Source organism: Schistocerca piceifrons, chromosome 3 (assembly GCF_021461385.2).
Source record: "Schistocerca piceifrons isolate TAMUIC-IGC-003096 chromosome 3, iqSchPice1.1, whole genome shotgun sequence".
NCBI lineage: Eukaryota > Metazoa > Arthropoda > Insecta > Orthoptera > Acrididae > Schistocerca > Schistocerca piceifrons.
The window spans coordinates 18,087,613-18,111,330 of record NC_060140.1 but is presented as its reverse complement, the minus strand read 5'-3'; positions in this window follow the sequence as shown (position 1 = coordinate 18,111,330).

Genomic DNA, 23,718 nt, shown 5'->3' with positions numbered 1-23,718 from the left:
TGTATTTAATTCCGATGCATGTTCTGCGTTTCATCGTTAATAAGAAGGTCCAAGGGATACAGTAAACCTAAAGTGAAGCATCGGAATCTACTACTGGTTTCACAGGAAAGTTCAAAACACAGACAGTAAGAAGAGTCAGTCTTCTTGTACTTAAGTCGGCATTGTGCCTTTTGTATTTAATTCCGATGCAATTTCTGTGTTTCATCGTCACTAAGAAGGTCCAAGGGATACAGTTAACGTGAAGTGAAGCATCGGAATCTAAAACTGGTCTCACAGTAAATGTTCAAAACATAGACAGTAAGAAGAGTCAGTCATCTTGTACTTATGTCGGCATTGTGCCTATTGCATCTATTTCCGTTGCAATTTCTGTGTTTCATCGTTTAAGAAGGTCCAGCGGATACAGTAAACCAGAAGTGAAGCATCGGAATCTAAAACTGGTGTCACAGGAAAGGTTCTAACCATCGACAGTTAGAAGACTCAGTCTTCTTGTACTTAAGTCGGCATTGTGCCTTTTGTATTTAATTCCGATGCAATTTCTGTGTTTCATCGTCAATAAGAAGGTCCAAGGGATACAGTAAACCTGAAGTGAAGCATCGGAATCTACAACTGGTCTCACAGGAGACGTTCAAAACACGGACAGTAACAAGAGTCAGTTTTCTTCTACTTCAGCCGGCATTGTGCCGTTTGTATTTAATTCCGAAGAAATTTCTGTAGATCATTATCTATCAGAAGGTCCAAGGGATAGAGTAAATCTGAAGTGAAGCAACGGAATCTAAAACTAGTCTTTTAGGAAAGGTTCAAACCATAGACAGTAAGAAGAGTCAGTCTTCTTGTACTTAAGTCGGCATTGTGCCTTTTGAAATTAATTCCGATGCAATATCTGTGTATCATCGTCTATAAGAAGGTCCAGGGGATACAGTAAACCAGAAGTGAAGCATCGGAAAGTTAAACTGGTTCACAGGAAAGGTTCAAATCATAGAATGTAAGATGAGTCAGTCCCCTTGTACTTAGGTCGGCATTGTGCCTTTTGTATTTAACTCCGATGCAATTTCTGTGTTTCATCGTCAAAAAGAAGGTGCAGGGGATACAGTGAACCACAAGAGATGCATCGGAATCTAAAACTCGTCACACAGGAAAGGTTCAAACATAGATTGTAAGAAGAGTCAGTCCTCCTGTACTTAAGTTGGCTTTTTGCCTTTTGTATTTAATTCCGAAGCATTTTCTGTGTTTCATCGTCGATAAGAAGGTCCAAGGGTACAATAAACCTGAAGTAAAGCATCGGAATCTAAAACTGGTCTCACAGGAAAGGTTCATAACATAGACAGTAAGAAGAGTCAGTCTTCTTGTACTGTATTCGGCATTGTGCCTTTTGTATTTAATTCCGATGCAATTTCTGTGTTTCATCGTCAATAAGAAGGTCCAAAGGCCAGAGTAAACCTGAAGTGAAGCATCGGAATCTAAAACTGGTCTCACAGGAAAGGTTCATATCATAGACAGTAAGAAGAGTCAGTCATCTTGTACTTATTTCGGGATAGTGCCTTTTGCATTTAATTCCGATGCTATTTCTGTGTTTCATCGTCTATAAGACGGTCCTGGGGATACAGTAAACCAGAAGTGAAGCATCGGATTCTAAAACTGGTCTCACAGGAAAGGTTCAAATCATAGAATGTCAGAACAGTCAGTCCCCTTGTACTTAAGTCGGCATATTGCAATTTGTATTTAATTCCGATGCAATTCCTATGTTTCATCGTCAATAAGAAAGTCCAAGGTATACAGTACACCTGAGGTGAAGCATCGGAATCTAAAACTGGTCTCATGGGAAAGGTTCCAATCACGGAATGTAAGAAGGGTCAGTCTTCTTGCACTTAAGTCGACATTGACTTTTTTGTATTTAATTCCGATGTAATTTCTGTGTTTCATCGTCAATACGAAAGTCCAAGGGATACAGTAAAATTGAAGTGAAGCATCAGAATCTAATACCGGTCTCACAGGAAAGGTTCTAACATAGACAGTCAGAAGAGTCAGTCTTCTTATACTTAAGTCGGCATTGTGGCTTTTGTATATAATTCCGATGCAATATCTGTGTTTCATCGTCTATAAGAACGTCCAGGGGATACAGTGAACCAGAAGTGAAGCATCGGAATCTTAAACTGGTCTCAGAGGAAAGGTTCAAATCATAGAATGTATGAAGAGTCGGTGCCCTTGTACTTAAGTCGGCATTGTGCATTTTGTATTTAATTCCGATGCAATTTCTGTGTTTCATCGTCAACAAGAAGGTCCAAGGGATACAATAAAAATGAAGTGAAGCATCGGAATCTAAAACTGGTCTCACAGGAAAGTTTCAAACCATCGACAGTAAGAAGACTCAGTCTTCTTGTGCTTAAGTCGGCATTGTGCCTTTTGAATTGAATTCCGATGCAATTTCTGTGTTTCATCGGCAATAAGAAGGTCCAAGGGATACAGTAAACCTGAAGTGAAGCATAGGAATCTGAAACTGGTCTCACAGGAAAGGTACAAAACATAGACAGTAAGATGATCAGTCTTCTTGTACGTAAGTCGGCATTGTGCCGTTTGTATTTAATTAATATGCAATATCTGTGTTTCATCTTCAATAAGAAGGTCCAAGGGATACAGTAAACCTGAAGTGAAGCATCGAAATTTAAAACTGGTCTAACAGGAATGGTTCACACATAGACAGTAAGAAGAGTCAGTCTTCTTGTACTTAAGTCGGCAATGTGCCTTTTGGATTTGATTCCGATGCAATTTCTGTGTTTCATCGTCAAAAAGAAGGTCGAAGGGATACAGTAAACCTGAAGAGAAGCATCGGAATCTAAAACTAATCTCACATGAAAGGTTCATTACACAGACAGTAACAAGAGTCAGTCTTCATGTACTTAAGTCCGCATTGTGCCTTTCATATTTAATTCCGAAGCAATTTCGGTGTTTCATCGTCAATAAGAAGGTCCAAGGGATACAGCAAACCTGATTAGAAGCATCGGAATCTAAAACTGGTCTCACAGGAAAGGTTCAAAACATAGACTGTAAGAGGAGTCCGTCTTCTTGTACTTAAGTCGGCATTGTGCCTTTTGTATTTAATTCCTATGCAATTTCTGTGATTCATCGTCAATAAGAAGGTCCAAGGGATACAGTAAACCTGAATAGAAGCATCGGAATCTAAAACTGGTCTCACAGGAAAGGTTCAAAACATAGACTGTAAGAGGAGTCAGTCTTCTTCTACTTAAGTCGGCATTGTGCCTTTTGTATTTAATTCCGATGCAATTTCTGTGTTTCATCGTCAATAAAAAGGCCAAAGGGATACAGTTAACTAGAAGTGAAGCATCGTAATCTAGAACTGGTCTCACAGGAAAGGTTCACACCATCGACGATAAGAATAGTCAGTCTTCTTGTATTTAAGTCGGCATTGTGACTTTTGTATATAATTCCGTTTTAATTTCTATGTTTCATCGTAAATAAGAAAGTCCAAGGTATACAGTACACATGAAGTGAAGCATCAGAATCTAAAACTGGTCGCACAAGACAGGTTCAAATCATAGAACGTATGAAGAGTCAGTCCTCTTGTACTTATGTCGGCATTTTGCCTTTTGTATTTAATTCCGATGCAATTTCTGCGTTTCATCGTCAATAAGAAAGTCAAAGGGATACAGTAAACCCTACGTTTAGCATCGGAATCCTAAACAGGTCTAACAGGAAAGGTTCAGAACATAGTAAGAAGAGTCAGTCTTCTTGTACTTAAGTCGGCATTGTGAATTTTGTATTATATTACAATGCAATATCTGTGTTCCTTCGTCAATAACAAAGTCCAAGGGATACAGTAAACCCGAAGTTAAGCTTCGGAATCTAAAACTGGTCTCACAGGAAAGGTTCAATACATAGACAGTAAGAAGAGTCAGTCTTCTTGTACTTAAGTCGCATTCTGCCTTTACTATTTAATTCCGATGCAATTTCTGTGTTTCATTGTCAATAATAACTTCCAAGGGATACAGTAAACCTAAAGTGAAGCATCGGAATCTGAACCTGGTCTCACACGAAAGGTTCAAACCATAGACAGTAAGAAGAGTCAGTCTTCTTGCACCTAAATCGGCATTGTGCCTCTTGTATTTAATTCCGATGCAATTTCTATGTTTCATCGTCGATAAGAAGTTTCAAGGTATACAGTACACCTGAAGTGAAGCATCGGAATCGAAAACTTGTTTCACAGGAATGGTTCAAACCATACGATGAAAGAAGAGTCAGTCCTCTTGTACTTAAGTCGGCATTGTGCCTTTTGTATTTATTTCCCATGCAATCTCTGTTTTTCATCGAAAATAGGAAGGTCCAGGGGTCGCAGTAAACAAGAAGTGAAGCATCGGAATCTAAAACAGGACTCACAGGAAAGGTTCAATTCATAGACAGTAAAAAGTGTCAGTCTTCTTGTACTTAGGTCGGTATTGTGCCTTTTGGATTAAATTCCAATGCAATTTCTGTGTTTCATCGTCGAAAAGAAGGTCGAAGGGCTACAGTAAACCCGAAGAGAAGCATCGGAATCTAAAACTAATCTCACAGGAAAGATTCATAACATAGACAGTAACAAGAGTCAGTCTTCTTGTACTTAAGTCGGCTTTGTGCCTTTCGTATTTAATTCCAGAGCAATTTCGGTGTTCAGCGTCAATAAGAAGGTCCAAGGGTAAACCTGAATAGAAGCATCGGAATCTAAAACTGGTGTCACGGGAAAGTTTAAAAATATGGACTGTAAGAGGAGTCAGTCTTCTTGTACTTAAGTCGGCATTGTGCCTGTTGTATTTCATTCCTATGCAATTTCTGTGTTTCATCGTCCAATAAGAAGGTCCAAGGGTTACAGTAAACCTGAAGTAAGCATCTGAATCCTAAACTGGTCTCACATGAAAGGTTCAAAACACAAAAAGTAAGAAGAGTCAGTCTTCTTGTACTTAAGTCGGCATTGTGCTTTTTGTATTTCATTCCGTGCCATTTCTGTGTGTCATCGTCAATAGGAATGTCCAAGGGATACAGTACCTGAAGTGAAGCTTCGGAATCTAAAACTGGACTCACAGGAAACGTTCAAAGCATTGACAGTAAGAAGAGTCAGTCTTCTTGTACTTAAGTCGGCATTGTGCCTTTTGTATTTAGTTCCGATGCAAATTCTGTGTTTCATCGTCAATAAGAAGGACGAAGGGATACAGTAATCCTGAAGAGAAGCTTCTGAATCTAAAACTGGTCTAACAAAAAAGGTTCAAAACGTAGACAGTAAGATGAGTCAGTCTTCTTGTACGTAAGACGGCATTGTGCCGTTTGTATTTAATTAATATGCAATATCTGTGTTTCATCGTCAATAAGAAGGTCCAAGGTATACAGTAAACCTGAAGTGAAGCATCGAAATTTAAAACTGGTCTAACAGGAAAGGTTCACACATAGACAGTAAGCAGAGTCAGTCTTCTTGTACTTAAGTTGGTATTGTGCCTTTTGCATTTAATACCGATGCAATTACTGTGTTTCAGCGTCAGTAAGGAGGTCCATGGGATACAGTAATACAGAAGTCAAGCATCTGAATCTAAGACTGGTCTCACACGTAAGGTTCAAAACATAGACAGTAAGTAGAGTCAGTCTTCTTGCACTTAAGTCGGCATTGTGCCTCTTATATTTAATTCCGATGCAATTTCTATGTTTCATCGTCGATAAGAAGGTTCAAGGAATACCGTACACACGAAGTGAAGCATCGGAATCGAAAACTGGTTTCACAGGAAAGGTTCTAACCATAGGATGAAAGAAGAGTCAGTCCTCTTCTACTTAAGTTGGCATTGTGCCTTTTGTATTTAATTCCGATGCAATCTCTGTGTTTCATCGTCAATAAGAAGGTCCAGGGGATGCAGTAAACCAGAAGTGAAGCATCGGAAACTAAAACTGAACTCACAGGAAAGGTTCAAATCATACACAGTAAGAAGAGCCAGTCTTCTTGTACTTAAGTCGGCATTGTGCCATTTGGATTTAATTCAGATGCAATTTCTGTGTTTCATCATCAAAAAGAAGGTCGAAGGGATACAGTAAACCTGAAGAGAAGCTTCGGAATCCATAACTGGTCTCACAGGAAAGGTTCGAAACACAGACAGTACTTGTACTTGAGGCGGCATCGTGCCTTTCGTACTTATTTCCGATGCAATTTCTGTGTTTCTTCGTCAATAAGAAGGTGCAAGGGTTACAGTAAACCTGAAGTTAAGCATCGGAATCTAAAACTGGTCTCACAGGACAGGTTCAAAATATAGACAGTAAGAAGAGTCAGTCTGCATGTACTTAAGTCGGCATTGTGCCTTTTCTATTTAATTCCGATGCAATTTCTGTGTATCATCGTCAATTAGAACGTCCAAGGGATACAGTAAACCTGAAGTGAAGCAACGGAATGGAAAACTGGTCTCACAGGACAGGTTAAAAACATAGACAGTAAGAAGAGTCAGTCTTCTTGTACTTAAGTCTGCATTGTGCCTTTTGCATTTAATTCCGATGCAAACACTGTGTTTCATCGTCAATACGAAGGTCCAGAAGATACAGTAAACCTGAAGTGAAGCATCGAATCTAAAACTGGTCTCACAGGAAATGTTCAAAACATAGACAGTAAGAAGAGTCAGTCTTCTTGCACTTAAGTCGGCATTCTGCCTTTTCTATTTAATTCCGACCCAATTTCTTTGTTTCATTGTCAATAAGAACTTCCAAGGGATACAGCAAACCTGAAGTGAAGCATAGGAATCTAAAACTGGTCTAACAAAAAAGGTTCAAAACATATCCAGTAAGATGAGTCAGTCCTCTTGTACTTAAGTCGGTATTGTGCCATTTGTATTTAATTCCGATGCAATTTCTGTGTTTCATCGTCAATAAGAAGGTCCAAGGGATACAGTAAGCCGGAAGTGAAGCATCGCAATTTAAAACTGTGTTTCATCGACAATAAGAACGGCCAAGTGATACAGTAAAATTGAAGTGAAGCATCGGAATCTAAAACTGGTCCCACAGGAAAGGTTCAAATCATAGAATATAAGAAGAGTCAGTCCTCTTGTACTTAAGTTGGCATTTTGACTTTTGTATTTATTTCCGACGCATGTTCTGCGTTTCATCGTTAATAAGAAGGTCCAAGGGATACAGTAAACCTAAAGTAAAGCATCGGAATCTACAACTGGTTTCACAGGAAAGGTTCAAAACACGCACAGTAAGAAGAGTCAGTCTTCTTGTACTTAAGTCGGCATTGTGCCTTTTGTATTTAATTCCGATGCAATTTCTGTGTTTCATCGTCACTAAGAAGGTCCAAGGGATACAGTTAACGTGAAGTGAAGCATCGGAATCTAAAACTGCTCTCACAGTAAATGTTCAAAACATAGACAGTAAGAAGAGTCAGTCATCTTGCACTTCTGTCGGAATTGTGCCTATTGCATCTATTTCCGTTGCAATTTCTGTGGTTCATCGTTTAAGAAGGTCCAGCGGATACAGTAAACCAGAAGTGAAGCATCGGAATCTATAACTGGTGTCATAGGAAAGGTTCTAACAATCGACAGTAAGAAGACTCAGTCTTCTTGTACTTAAGTCGGCATTGTGCCTTTTGTATTTAATTCCGATGCAATTTCTGTGTTTCATCGTCAATAAGAAGGTCCAAGGGATACTGTAAACCTGAAGTGAAGTATCGGAATCTACAACTGGTCTCACAGGAAACGTTCAAAACACGGACAGTAAGAAGAGTCAGTCTTCTTCTACTTAAGCCGGCATTGTGCCTTTTGTATTCAATTCCGAAGAAATATCTGTGTTACATGGTCAATAAGAAGGTCCAAGGGATAGAGTAAATGTGAAGTGAAGCAACGGAATCTAAAACTAGTCTTTTAGTTAAGGTTCAAACCATAGACAGTAAGAAGAGTCAGTCTTCTTGTACTTAAGTCGGCATTGTGCCTTTTGAAATTAATTCCGATGCAATATCTGTGTATCATCGTCTATAAGAAGGTCCAGGGGATACAGTAAACCAGAAGTGAAGCATCGGATGTTAAACTGGTCTCACAGGATAGGTTCAAATCATAGAATGTAAGATGAGTCAGTCCCCTTGTACTTAGGTCGGCATTGTGCATTTTGTATTTAACTCCGATGCAATTTCTGTGTTTCATCGCCAAAAAGAAGGTCCAGGGGATACAGTGAACCAGAAGTGAAGCATCGGATGTTAAACTGGTCTCACAGGAAAGGTTCAAATCATAGAATGTAAGATGAGTCAGTCCCCTTGTACCTAGGTCGGCATTGTGCCTTTTGTATTTAATTCCGATGCAATTTCTGTGTTTCATTGTCAATAAGAAGGTCCAAGGGATACAGTAAACGAGAAGTGAAGCATCAGAATCTAAAACTTGTCTCACAGGAAAGGCTCAAAGCATAGACAGTAAGAAGAGTCAGTCTTGTTGTACTTAAGTCGGCAATGTGCCTTTTGTATTTAATTCCGATGCAATTTCTGTGTTTCATCGTCAATTAGAAGGTCCAAGAAATACAGTAAACCTGAAGTGAAGCATCGGAATCTAAAACTGGACTCACAGGAAAGGCTCAAATCATAGACAGTACGGAGGGTCAGTCTTCTTGTTCATAAGTCGCCATTGTGCCTTTTGTATTTAATTCCGATGCAATTTCTGTGTTTCATCGCCAATAAGAAGGTCCAAGGGATACAGTAAACCTGAACTGAAGCATTGGAACTTCAAACTGGTCTCACAGGAAAGGTTTAAATCATAGAATATGAGAAGAATCAGTCCTCTTGTAGTTGAGTCGACATTGTGCCTTTTGTATTTAATTCCGCTGCAATTTCTGTGTTTCATCGTCAATAAAAAGGTCCAAGGGATACAGTAAACCTGAAGTGAAGCATCGGAATCTAAAACTGGTCTCACAGGAATGGCTCAAATCATACATTGTAATAAGAGTCAGTCCTCTTGAACTGAGGTCGGCATTGTGTGTTTTGTATTAATATCCGATGCAATATCTGTGTTTCATCGTCAATAAGAAGGTCCAAGGGATACAGGAAACCCGAGTTGAACCATCAGAATCTAAAACTGGTCATACAGGAAAGGTTCAAATCATAGAAGGTAAGAAGAGTCAGTCTTCTTGTACTTACGTCGGCCTTGTGCGTTTTGTATGCAATTCCGATGCAATTTCTGTGTTTCATCGTCAATAAGTAGGTCCAAGGGATAGAGGAAACCTGAAGTGAGGCATCGGAATGTAAAACTGGTCTTACGGAATAGATTCTAATCATAGACGGTATGAAGAGTTAGTCTTCTAGTACTTACGTCGGCATTGCGCCTTTTGTATTTAATTCCGGAGCAATTTCTGTGTTTCATCGTCAATAATAGGGTCGAGGTAATACAGTAAACCAGAAGTGATGCATCGGAATCTAAAACTGGTCTCACAGGAAAGGTTAAAAACATAGACAGTAAGAAGAATCAGTCTTCTTGTACTTAATTCAGCATTGTGCATTTTGTACTTAATTACGATGCAATTTCTGTGTTTCATCGTCAATAAGAAGGTCCAAGAGACACAGTAAACCTAAAGTGAAGCATCAGAAACCGTAACTGCTCTCACAGGAAAGGGTCAAAACATAGACAGTAAGTAGAATCAGTCTTCTTGTCCGTAAGTCAGCATTGTGCTTTTTGTATTGAATTTCGCTGCCATTTCTGAGTTTCATCGTCAATACGAAGGGCCAAGGGATACAGTAGACCTGAAGTGAAGCATCGGAATCTAAAACTGGTCTCACAGGAAAGGTCCAAAACATAGACAGTAAGAAGAGTCAGTCTTCTTGTACTTAAGTCTGCATTGTGTCTTTTGTATGTAATTCCGATGCAGAATCTGTGTTTCATCGACAATAAGAACGGCCAAGGGATACAGTAAAATTGAAGTGAAGCATCGGAATCTAAAACTGGTCCCACAGGAAAGGTTCAAATCATAGAATATAAGAAGAGTCAGTCTTCTTGTACTTAAGTCGGCATTGTGCCTTTTGTATTTAATTCCGATGCAATTTCTGTGTTTCATCGTCACTAAGAAGGTCCAAGGGATACAGTTAACGTGAAGTGAAGCATCGGAATCTAAAACTGGTCTCACAGTAAATGTTCAAAACATAGACAGTAAGAAGAGTCAGTCATCTTGTACTTATGTCGGCATTGTGCCTATTGCATCTATTTCCGTTGCAATTTCTGTGGTTCATCGTTTAAGAAGGTCCAGCGGATACAGTAAACCAGAAGTGAAGCGTCGGAATCTAAAACTGGTGTCACAGGAAAGGTTCTAACCATCGACAGTTAGAAGACTCAGTCTTCTTGTACTTAAGTCGGCATTGTGCCTTTTGTATTTAATTCCGATGCAATTTCTGTGTTTCATCGTCAATAAGAAGGTCCAAGGGATACAGGAAACCTGAAGTGAAGCATCGGAATCTACAACTGGTCTCACAGGAAACGTTCAAAACACGGACAGTAAGAAGAGTCAGTCATCTTCTACTTAAGCCGGCATTGTGCCTATTGTATTCAATTCCGAAGAAATATCTGTGTTACATGGTCAATAAGGAGGTCCAAGGGTTAGAGTAAATATGAAGTGAAGCAACGGAATCTAAAACTAGTCTTTTAGGAAACGTTCAAACCATAGACAGTAAGAAGAGTCAGTCTTCTTGCACTTAAGTCGGCATTGTGCCTTTTGAAATTAATTCCGATGCAATATCTGTGTATCATCGTCTATAAGAAGGTCCAGGGGATACAGTAAACCAGAAGTTAAGCATCGGATGTTAAACTGGTCTCACAGGAAAGGTTCAAATCATAGAATGTAAGATGAGTCAGTCCCCTTGTACTTAGGTCGGCATTGTGCCTTTTGTATTTAACTCCGATGCAATTTCTGTGTTTCATCGTCAAAAAGAAGGTCCAGGGGATACAGTGAACCAGAAGAGATGCATCGGAATCTAAAACTCGCCACACAGGAAAGGTTCAAAACATAGATTGTAAGAAGAGTCAGTCCTCCTGTACTTGAGTTGGCTTTTTGCTTTTTGTATTTAATTCCGAAGAATTTTCTGTGTTTCATCGACAATAAGAACGGCCAAGGGATACAGTAAAAATGAAGTGAAGCATCGGAATCTAAAACTGGTCCCACAGGAAAGGTTCAAATCATAGAATATAAGAAGAGTCAGTCCTCTTGTACTTAAGTTGGCATTTTGACTTTAGTATTTAATTCCGATGCATGTTCTGCGTTTCATCGTTAATAAGAAGGTCCAAGGGATACAGTAAACCTAAAGGGAAGCATCGGAATCTACCACTGGTTTCACAGGAAAGTTCAAAACACAGACAGTAAGAAGAGTCAGTCTTCTTGTACTTAAGTCGGCATTGTGCCTTTTGTATTTAATTCCGATGCAATTTCTGTGTTTCATCGTCACTAAGAAGGTCCAAGGGATACAGTTAACGTGAAGTGAAGCATCGGAATCTAAAACTGGTCTCACAATAAATGTTCAAAACATAGACAGTAAGAAGAGTCAGTCATCTTGTACTTATGTCGGCATTGTGCCTATTGCATCTATTTCCGTTGCAATTTCTGTGTTTCACCGTTTAAGAAGGTCCAGCGGATACAGTAAACCAGAAGTGAAGCGTCGGAATCTAAAACTGGTGTCACAGGAAAGGTTCTAACCATCGACAGTTAGAAGACTCAGTCTTCTTGTACTTAAGTCGGCATTGTGCCTTTTGTATTTAATTCCGATGCAATTTCTGTGTTTCATCGTCAATAAGAAGGTCCAAGGGATACAGTAAACCTGAAGTGAAGCATCGGAATCAACAACTGGTCTCACAGGAAACGTTCAAAACACGGACAGTAACAAGAGTCAGTTTTCTTCTACTTAAGCCGGCATTGTGCCTTTTGTATTTAATTCCGAAGAAATTTCTGTAGATCATTATCAATCAGAAGGTCCAAGGGATAGAGTAAATCTGAAGTGTAGCAACGGAATCTAAAACTAATCCTTTAGGAAAGGTTCAAACCATAGACAGTAAGAAGAGTCAGTCTTCTTGTACTTAAGTCAGCATTGTGCCTTTTGAAATTAATTCCGATGCAATATCTGTGTATCATCGTCTATAAGAAGGTCCAGGGGATACAGTAAACCAGAAGTGAAGCATCGGAAAGTTAAACTGGTCTCACAGGAAAGGTTCAAATCATAGAATGTAAGATGAGTCAGTCCCCTTGTACTTAGGTCGGCATTGTGCCTTTTGTATTTAACTCCGATGCAATTTCTGTGTTTCATCGTCAAAAAGAAGGTGCAGGGGATACAGTGAACCACAAGAGATGCATCGGAATCTAAAACTCGTCACACAAGAAAGGTTCAAACATAGATTGTAAGAAGAGTCAGTCCTCCTGTACTTAAGTTGGCTTTTTGCCTTTTGTATTTAATTCCGAAGCATTTTCTGTGTTTCATCGTCGATAAGAAGGTCCAATGGTACAATAAACCTGAAGTAAAGCATCGGAATCTAAAACTGGTCTCACAGGAAAGGTTCATAACATAGACAGTAAGAAGAGTCAGTCTTCTTGTACTGTATTCGGCATTGTGCCTTTTGTAATTAATTCCGATGCAATTTCTGTGTTTCATCGTCAATAAGAAGGTCCAAAGGCCAGTGTAAACCTGAAGTGAAGCATCGGAATCTAAAACTGGTCTCACAGGAAAGGTTCATATCATAGACAGTAAGAAGAGTCAGTCATCTTGTACTTATTTCGGGATAGTGCCTTTTGCATTTAATTCCGATGCTATTTCTGTGTTTCATCGTCTATAAGACGGTCCTGGGGATACAGTAAACCAGAAGTGAAGCATCGGATTCTAAAACTGGTCTCACAGGAAAGGTTCAAATCATAGAATGTAAGAACAGTCAGTCCCCTTGTACTTAAGTCGGCATATTGCCATTTGTATTTAATTCCGATGCAATTCCTATGTTTCATCGTCAAGAAGAAAGTCCAAGGTATACAGTACACCTGAGGTGAAGCATCGGAATCTAAAACTGGTCTCATGGGAAAGGTTCCAATCACGGAATGTAAGAAGGGTCAGTCTTCTTGAACTTAAGTCGACATTGACTTTTTTGTATTTAATTCCGATGTAATTTCTGTGTTTCATCGTCAATACGAAAGTCCAAGGGATACAGTAAAATTGAAGTGAAGCATCAGAATCTAATACCGGTCTCACAGGAAAGGTTCTAACATAGACAGTCAGAAGAGTCAGTCTTCTTATACTTAAGTCGGCATTGTGGCTTTTGTATATAATTCCGATGCAATATCTGTGTTTCATCGTCTATAAGAACGTCCAGGGGATACAGTGAACCAGAAGTGAAGCATCGGAATCTTAAACTGGTCTCAGAGGAAAGGTTCAAACCATAGAATGTATGAAGAGTCGGTGCCCTTGTACTTAAGTCGGCATTGTGCATTTTGTATTTAATTCCGATGCAATTTCTGTGTTTCATCGTCAACAAGAAGGTCCACGGGATACAGTAAAAATGAAGTGAAGCATCGGAATCTAAAACTGGTCTCACAGGAAAGTTTCAAACCATCGACAGTAAGAAGACTCAGTCTTCTTGTGCTTAAGTCGGCATTGTGCCTTTTGAATTGAATTCCGATGCAATTTCTGTGTTTCATCGGCAATAAGAAGGTCCAAGGGATACAGTAAACCTGAAGTGAAGCATAGGAATCTGAAACTGGTCTCACAGGAAAGGTTCAAAACATAGACAGTAAGATGATCAGTCTTCTTGTACGTAAGTCGGCATTGTGCCGTTTGTATTTAATTAATATGCAATATCTGTGTTTCATCGTCAATAAGGAGGTCCAAGGGATACAGTAAACCTGAAGTGAAGCATCGAAATTTAAAACTGGTCTAACAGGAATGGTTCATACATAGACAGTAAGAAGAGTCAGTCTTCTTGTACTTAAGTCGGCAATGTGCCTTTTGGATTTAATTCCGATGCAATTTCTGTGTTTCATCGTCAAAAAGAAGGTCGAAGGGATACAGTAAACCTGAAGAGAAGCATCGGAATCTAAAACTAATCTCACATGAAAGGTTAATTACATAGACAGTAACAAGAGTCAGTCTTCATGTACTTAAGTCGGCATTGTGCCTTTCATATTTAATTCCGAAGCAATTTCGGTGTTTCATCGTCAATAAGAAGGTCCAAGGGATACAGCAAACCTGATTAGAAGCATTGGAATCTAAAACTGGTCTCACAGGAAAGGTTCAAAACATAGACTGTAAGAGGAGTCAGTCTTCTTGTACTTAAGTTGGCATTGTGCCTTTTGTATTCAATTCCTATGCAATTTCTGTGATTCATCGTCAATAAGAAGGTCCAAGGGATACAGTAAACCTGAATAGAAGCATCGGAATCTAAAACTGGTCTCACAGGAAAGGTTCAAAACATAGACTGTAAGAGGAGTCAGTCTTCTTCTACTTAAGTCGGCATTGTGCCTTTTGTATTTAATTCCGATGCTATTTCTGTGTTTCATCGTCAATAAAAAGGCCAAAGGGATACAGTTAACTAGAAGTGAAGCATCGTAATCTAGAACTGGTCCCACAGGAAAGGTTCACACCATCGACGATAAGAATAGTCAGTCTTCTTGTATTTAAGTCGGCATTGTGACTTTTGTATATAATTCCGATTTAATTTCTATGTTTCATCGTAAATAAGAAAGTCCAAGGTATACAGTACACATGAAGTGAAGCATCAGAATCTAAAACTGGTCGCACAAGACAGGTTCAAATCATAGAATGTATGAAGAGTCAGTCCTCTTGTACTTATGTCGGCATTTTGCCTTTTGTATTTAATTCCGATGCAATTTCTGCGTTTCATCGTCAATAAGAAAGTCAAAGGGATACAGTAAACCCTACGTTTAGCATCGGAATCCTAAACTGGTCTAACAGGAAAGGTTCAGAACATAGTAAGAAGAGTCAGTCTTCTTGTACTTAAGTCGGCATTGTGAATTTTGTATTAAATTACAATGCAATATCTGTGTTCCTTCGTCAATAACAAAGTCCAAGGGATACAGTAAACCCGAAGTTAAGCTTCGGAATCTAAAACTGGTCTCACAGGAAAGGTTCAATACATAGACAGTAAGAAGAGTCAGTCTTCTTGTACTTAAGTCGCATTCTGCCTTTACTATTTAATTCCGACGCAATTTCTGTGTTTCATTGTCAATAAGAACTTCCAAGGGATACAGTAAACCTGAAGTGAAGCATCGGAATCTGAAACTGGTCTCACACGAAAGGTTCAAACCATAGACAGTAAGAAGAGTCAGTCTTCTTGCACCTAAGTCGGCATTGTGCCTCTTGTATTTAATTCCGATGCAATTTCTATGTTTCATCGTCGATAAGAAGTTTCAAGGTATACAGTACACCTGAAGTGAAGCATCGGAATCGAAAACTTGTTTCACAGGTATGGTTCAAACCATAGGATGAAAGAAGAGTCAGTCCTCTTGTACTTAAGTCGGCATTGTGCCTGTTGTATTTAATTCCTATGCAATTTCTGTGTTTCATCGTCAATAAGAAGGTCCAAGGGTTACAGTAAACCTGAAGTTAAGCATCTGAATCCTAAACTGGTCTCACATGAAAGGTTCAAAACACAAAAAGTAAGAAGAGTCAGTCTTCTTGTACTTAAGTCGGCATTGTGCTTTTTGTATTTCATTCCGATGCCATTTCTGTGTGTCTTCGTCAATAGGAATGTCCAAGGGATACAGTACCTGAAGTGAAGCTTCGGAATCTAAAACTGGACTCACAGGAAACGTTCAAAGCATTGACAGTAAGAAGAGTCAGTCTTCTTGTACTTAAGTTGGCATTGTGCCTTTTGTATTTAATTCCGATGCAAATTCTGTGTTTCATCGTCAATAAGAAGGACGAAGGGATACAGTAATCCTGAAGAGAAGCTTCTGAATCTAAAACTGGTCTAACAAAAAAGGTTCAAAACATAGACAGTAAGATGAGTCAGTCTTCTTGTACGTAAGACGGCATTGTGCCGTTTGTATTTAATTAATATGCAATATCTGTGTTTCATCGTCAATAAGAAGGTCCATGGTATACAGTAAACCTGAAGTGAAGCATCGAAATTTAAAACTGGTCTAACAGGAAAGGTTCACACATAGACAGTAAGAAGAGTCAGTCTTTTTGTACTTAAGTTGGTATTGTGCCTTTTGCATTTAATACCGATGCAATTACTGTGTTTCAGCGTCAGTAAGGAGGTCCATGGGATACAGTAAAACAGAAGTCAAGCATCTGAATCTAAGACTGGTCTCACACGTAAGGTTCAAAACATTGACAGTAAGAAGAGTCAGTCTTCTTGCACTTAAGTCGGCATTGTGCCTCTTATATTTAATTCCGATGCAATTTCTATGTTTCATCGTCGATAAGAAGGTTCAAGGTATACCGTACACCCGAAGTAAAGCATCGGAATCGAAAACTGGTTTCACAGGAAAGGTTCTAACCATAGGATGAAAGAAGAGTCAGTCCTCTTCTACTTAAGTTGGCATAGTGCCTTTTGTATTTAATTCCGATGCAATCTCTGTGTTTCATCGTCAATAAGAAGGTCCAGGGGATGCAGTAAACCAGAAGTGAAGCATCGGAAACTAAAACTGAACTCACAGGAAAGGTTGAAATCATACACAGTAAGAAGAGCCAGTCTTCTTGTACTTAAGTCGGCATTGTGCCATTTGGATTTAATTCAGATGCAATTTCTGTGTTTCATCATCAAAAAGAAGGTCGAAGGGATACAGTAAACCTGAAGAGAAGCTTCGGAATCCATAACTGGTCTCACAGGAAAGGTTCGAAACACAGACAGTAGGAAGAGCCGGTCTTCTTGTACTTGAGGCGGCATCGTGCCTTTCGTACTTATTTCCGATGCAATTTCTGTGTTTCTTCGTCAATAAGAAGGTGCAAGGGTTACAGTAAACCTGAAGTTAAGCATCTGAATCTAAAACTGGTCTCACATGAAAGGTTCAAAACACAGACAGTAAGAAGAGTCAGTCTTCTTGTACTTATGTCGGCATTTTGCCTTTTGTATTTAATTCCGATGCAATTTCTGCGTTTCATCGTCAATAAGAAAGTCAAAGGGATACAGTAAACCCTACGTTTAGCATCGGAATCCTAAACTGGTCTAACAGGAAAGGTTCAAAACATAGACTGTAAGAGGAGTCAGTCTTCTTCTACTTAAGTCGGCATTGTGCCTTTTGTATTTAATTCCGATGCTATTTCTGTGTTTCATCGTCAATAAAAAGGCCAAAGGGATACAGTTAACTAGAAGTGAAGCATCGTAATCTAGAACTGGTCCCACAGGAAAGGTTCACACCATCGACGATAAGAATAGTCAGTCTTCTTGTATTTAAGTCGGCATTGTGACTTTTGTATATAATTCCGATTTAATTTCTATGTTTCATCGTAAATAAGAAAGTCCAAGGTATACAGTACACATGAAGTGAAGCATCAGAATCTAAAACTGGTCGCACAAGACAGGTTCAAATCATAGAATGTATGAAGAGTCAGTCCTCTTGTACTTATGTCGGCATTTTGCCTTTTGTATTTAATTCCGATGCAATTTCTGCGTTTCATCGTCAATAAGAAAGTCAAAGGGATACAGTAAACCCTACGTTTAGCATCGGAATCCTAAACTGGTCTAACAGGAAAGGTTCAGAACATAGTAAGAAGAGTCAGTCTTCTTGTACTTAAGTCGGCATTGTGAATTTTGTATTAAATTACAATGCAATATCTGTGTTCCTTCGTCAATAACAAAGTCCAAGGGATACAGTAAACCCGAAGTTAAGCTTCGGAATCTAAAACTGGTCTCACAGGAAAGGTTCAATACATAGACAGTAAGAAGAGTCAGTCTTCTTGTACTTAAGTCGCATTCTGCCTTTACTATTTAATTCCGACGCAATTTCTGTGTTTCATTGTCAATAAGAACTTCCAAGGGATACAGTAAACCTGAAGTGAAGCATCGGAATCTGAAACTGGTCTCACACGAAAGGTTCAAACCATAGACAGTAAGAAGAGTCAGTCTTCTTGCACCTAAGTCGGCATTGTGCCTCTTGTATTTAATTCCGATGCAATTTCTATGTTTCATCGTCGATAAGAAGTTTCAAGGTATACAGTACACCTGAAGTGAAGCATCGGAATCGAAAACTTGTTTCACAGGTATGGTTCAAACCATAGGATGAAAGAAGAGTCAGTCCTCTTGTACTTAAGTCGGCATTGTGCCTGTTGTATTTAATTCCTATGCAATTTCTGTGTTTCATCGTCAATAAGAAGGTCCAAGGGTTACAGTAAACCTGAAGTTAAGCATCTGAATCCTAAACTGGTCTCACATGAAAGGTTCAAAACACAAAAAGTAAGAAGAGTCAGTCTTCTTGTACTTAAGTCGGCATTGTGCTTTTTGTATTTCATTCCGATGCCATTTCTGTGTGTCTTCGTCAATAGGAATGTCCAAGGGATACAGTACCTGAAGTGAAGCTTCGGAATCTAAAACTGGACTCACAGGAAACGTTCAAAGCATTGACAGTAAGAAGAGTCAGTCTTCTTGTACTTAAGTTGGCATTGTGCCTTTTGTATTTAATTCCGATGCAAATTCTGTGTTTCATCGTCAATAAGAAGGACGAAGGGATACAGTAATCCTGAAGAGAAGCTTCTGAATCTAAAACTGGTCTAACAAAAAAGGTTCAAAACATAGACAGTAAGATGAGTCAGTCTTCTTGTACGTAAGACGGCATTGTGCCGTTTGTATTTAATTAATATGCAATATCTGTGTTTCATCGTCAATAAGAAGGTCCATGGTATACAGTAAACCTGAAGTGAAGCATCGAAATTTAAAACTGGTCTAACAGGAAAGGTTCACACATAGACAGTAAGAAGAGTCAGTCTTTTTGTACTTAAGTTGGTATTGTGCCTTTTGCATTTAATACCGATGCAATTACTGTGTTTCAGCGTCAGTAAGGAGGTCCATGGGATACAGTAAAACAGAAGTCAAGCATCTGAATCTAAGACTGGTCTCACACGTAAGGTTCAAAACATTGACAGTAAGAAGAGTCAGTCTTCTTGCACTTAAGTCGGCATTGTGCCTCTTATATTTAATTCCGATGCAATTTCTATGTTTCATCGTCGATAAGAAGGTTCAAGGTATACCGTACACCCGAAGTAAAGCATCGGAATCGAAAACTGGTTTCACAGGAAAGGTTCTAACCATAGGATGAAAGAAGAGTCAGTCCTCTTCTACTTAAGTTGGCATAGTGCCTTTTGTATTTAATTCCGATGCAATCTCTGTGTTTCATCGTCAATAAGAAGGTCCAGGGGATGCAGTAAACCAGAAGTGAAGCATCGGAAACTAAAACTGAACTCACAGGAAAGGTTCAAATCATACACAGTAAGAAGAGCCAGTCTTCTTGTACTTAAGTCGGCATTGTGCCATTTGGATTTAATTCAGATGCAATTTCTGTGTTTCATCATCAAAAAGAAGGTCGAAGGGATACAGTAAACCTGAAGAGAAGCTTCGGAATCCATAACTGGTCTCACAGGAAAGGTTCGAAACACAGACAGTAGGAAGAGCCGGTCTTCTTGTACTTGAGGCGGCATCGTGCCTTTCGTACTTATTTCCGATGCAATTTCTGTGTTTCTTCGTCAATAAGAAGGTGCAAGGGTTACAGTAAACCTGAAGTTAAGCATCTGAATCTAAAACTGGTCTCACATGAAAGGTTCAAAACACAGACAGTAAGAAGAGTCAGTCTTCTTGTACTTATGTCGGCATTTTGCCTTTTGTATTTAATTCCGATGCAATTTCTGCGTTTCATCGTCAATAAGAAAGTCAAAGGGATACAGTAAACCCTACGTTTAGCATCGGAATCCTAAACTGGTCTAACAGGAAAGGTTCAAAACATAGACTGTAAGAGGAGTCAGTCTTCTTCTACTTAAGTCGGCATTGTGCCTTTTGTATTTAATTCCGATGCTATTTCTGTGTTTCATCGTCAATAAAAAGGCCAAAGGGATACAGTTAACTAGAAGTGAAGCATCGTAATCTAGAACTGGTCCCACAGGAAAGGTTCACACCATCGACGATAAGAATAGTCAGTCTTCTTGTATTTAAGTCGGCATTGTGACTTTTGTATATAATTCCGATTTAATTTCTATGTTTCATCGTAAATAAGAAAGTCCAAGGTATACAGTACACATGAAGTGAAGCATCAGAATCTAAAACTGGTCGCACAAGACAGGTTCAAATCATAGAATGTATGAAGAGTCAGTCCTCTTGTACTTATGTCGGCATTTTGCCTTTTGTATTTAATTCCGATGCAATTTCTGCGTTTCATCGTCAATAAGAAAGTCAAAGGGATACAGTAAACCCTACGTTTAGCATCGGAATCCTAAACTGGTCTAACAGGAAAGGTTCAGAACATAGTAAGAAGAGTCAGTCTTCTTGTACTTAAGTCGGCATTGTGAATTTTGTATTAAATTACAATGCAATATCTGTGTTCCTTCGTCAATAACAAAGTCCAAGGGATACAGTAAACCCGAAGTTAAGCTTCGGAATCTAAAACTGGTCTCACAGGAAAGGTTCAATACATAGACAGTAAGAAGAGTCAGTCTTCTTGTACTTAAGTCGCATTCTGCCTTTACTATTTAATTCCGACGCAATTTCTGTGTTTCATTGTCAATAAGAACTTCCAAGGGATACAGTAAACCTGAAGTGAAGCATCGGAATCTGAAACTGGTCTCACACGAAAGGTTCAAACCATAGACAGTAAGAAGAGTCAGTCTTCTTGCACCTAAGTCGGCATTGTGCCTCTTGTATTTAATTCCGATGCAATTTCTATGTTTCATCGTCGATAAGAAGTTTCAAGGTATACAGTACACCTGAAGTGAAGCATCGGAATCGAAAACTTGTTTCACAGGTATGGTTCAAACCATAGGATGAAAGAAGAGTCAGTCCTCTTGTACTTAAGTCGGCATTGTGCCTGTTGTATTTAATTCCTATGCAATTTCTGTGTTTCATCGTCAATAAGAAGGTCCAAGGGTTACAGTAAACCTGAAGTTAAGCATCTGAATCCTAAACTGGTCTCACATGAAAGGTTCAAAACACAAAAAGTAAGAAGAGTCAGTCTTCTTGTACTTAAGTCGGCATTGTGCTTTTTGTATTTCATTCCGATGCCATTTCTGTGTGTCTTCGTCAATAGGAATGTCCAAGGGATACAGTACCTGAAGTGAAGCTTCGGAATCTAAAACTGGACTCACAGGAAACGTTCAAAGCATTGACAGTAAGAAGAGTCAGTCTTCTTGTACTTAAGTTGGCATTGTGCCTTTTGTATTTAATTCCGATGCAAATTCTGTGTTTCATCGTCAATAAGAAGGACGAAGGGATACAGTAATCCTGAAGAGAAGCTTCTGAATCTAAAACTGGTCTAACAAAAAAGGTTCAAAACATAGACAGTAAGATGAGTCAGTCTTCTTGTACGTAAGACGGCATTGTGCCGTTTGTATTTAATTAATATGCAATATCTGTGTTTCATCGTCAATAAGAAGGTCCATGGTATACAGTAAACCTGAAGTGAAGCATCGAAATTTAAAACTGGTCTAACAGGAAAGGTTCACACATAGACAGTAAGAAGAGTCAGTCTTTTTGTACTTAAGTTGGTATTGTGCCTTTTGCATTTAATACCGATGCAATTACTGTGTTTCAGCGTCAGTAAGGAGGTCCATGGGATACAGTAAAACAGAAGTCAAGCATCTGAATCTAAGACTGGTCTCACACGTAAGGTTCAAAACATTGACAGTAAGAAGAGTCAGTCTTCTTGCACTTAAGTCGGCATTGTGCCTCTTATATTTAATTCCGATGCAATTTCTATGTTTCATCGTCGATAAGAAGGTTCAAGGTATACCGTACACCCGAAGTAAAGCATCGGAATCGAAAACTGGTTTCACAGGAAAGGTTCTAACCATAGGATGAAAGAAGAGTCAGTCCTCTTCTACTTAAGTTGGCATAGTGCCTTTTGTATTTAATTCCGATGCAATCTCTGTGTTTCATCGTCAATAAGAAGGTCCAGGGGATGCAGTAAACCAGAAGTGAAGCATCGGAAACTAAAACTGAACTCACAGGAAAGGTTCAAATCATACACAGTAAGAAGAGCCAGTCTTCTTGTACTTAAGTCGGCATTGTGCCATTTGGATTTAATTCAGATGCAATTTCTGTGTTTCATCATCAAAAAGAAGGTCGAAGGGATACAGTAAACCTGAAGAGAAGCTTCGGAATCCATAACTGGTCTCACAGGAAAGGTTCGAAACACAGACAGTAGGAAGAGCCGGTCTTCTTGTACTTGAGGCGGCATCGTGCCTTTCGTACTTATTTCCGATGCAATTTCTGTGTTTCTTCGTCAATAAGAAGGTGCAAGGGTTACAGTAAACCTGAAGTTAAGCATCTGAATCTAAAACTGGTCTCACATGAAAGGTTCAAAACACAGACAGTAAGAAGAGTCAGTCTTCTTGTACTTATGTCGGCATTTTGCCTTTTGTATTTAATTCCGATGCAATTTCTGCGTTTCATCGTCAATAAGAAAGTCAAAGGGATACAGTAAACCCTACGTTTAGCATCGGAATCCTAAACTGGTCTAACAGGAAAGGTTCAAAACATAGACTGTAAGAGGAGTCAGTCTTCTTCTACTTAAGTCGGCATTGTGCCTTTTGTATTTAATTCCGATGCTATTTCTGTGTTTCATCGTCAATAAAAAGGCCAAAGGGATACAGTTAACTAGAAGTGAAGCATCGTAATCTAGAACTGGTCCCACAGGAAAGGTTCACACCATCGACGATAAGAATAGTCAGTCTTCTTGTATTTAAGTCGGCATTGTGACTTTTGTATATAATTCCGATTTAATTTCTATGTTTCATCGTAAATAAGAAAGTCCAAGGTATACAGTACACATGAAGTGAAGCATCAGAATCTAAAACTGGTCGCACAAGACAGGTTCAAATCATAGAATGTATGAAGAGTCAGTCCTCTTGTACTTATGTCGGCATTTTGCCTTTTGTATTTAATTCCGATGCAATTTCTGCGTTTCATCGTCAATAAGAAAGTCAAAGGGATACAGTAAACCCTACGTTTAGCATCGGAATCCTAAACTGGTCTAACAGGAAAGGTTCAGAACATAGTAAGAAGAGTCAGTCTTCTTGTACTTAAGTCGGCATTGTGAATTTTGTATTAAATTACAATGCAATATCTGTGTTCCTTCGTCAATAACAAAGTCCAAGGGATACAGTAAACCCGAAGTTAAGCTTCGGAATCTAAAACTGGTCTCACAGGAAAGGTTCAATACATAGACAGTAAGAAGAGTCAGTCTTCTTGTACTTAAGTCGCATTCTGCCTTTACTATTTAATTCCGACGCAATTTCTGTGTTTCATTGTCAATAAGAACTTCCAAGGGATACAGTAAACCTGAAGTGAAGCATCGGAATCTGAAACTGGTCTCACACGAAAGGTTCAAACCATAGACAGTAAGAAGAGTCAGTCTTCTTGCACCTAAGTCGGCATTGTGCCTCTTGTATTTAATTCCGATGCAATTTCTATGTTTCATCGTCGATAAGAAGTTTCAAGGTATACAGTACACCTGAAGTGAAGCATCGGAATCGAAAACTTGTTTCACAGGTATGGTTCAAACCATAGGATGAAAGAAGAGTCAGTCCTCTTGTACTTAAGTCGGCATTGTGCC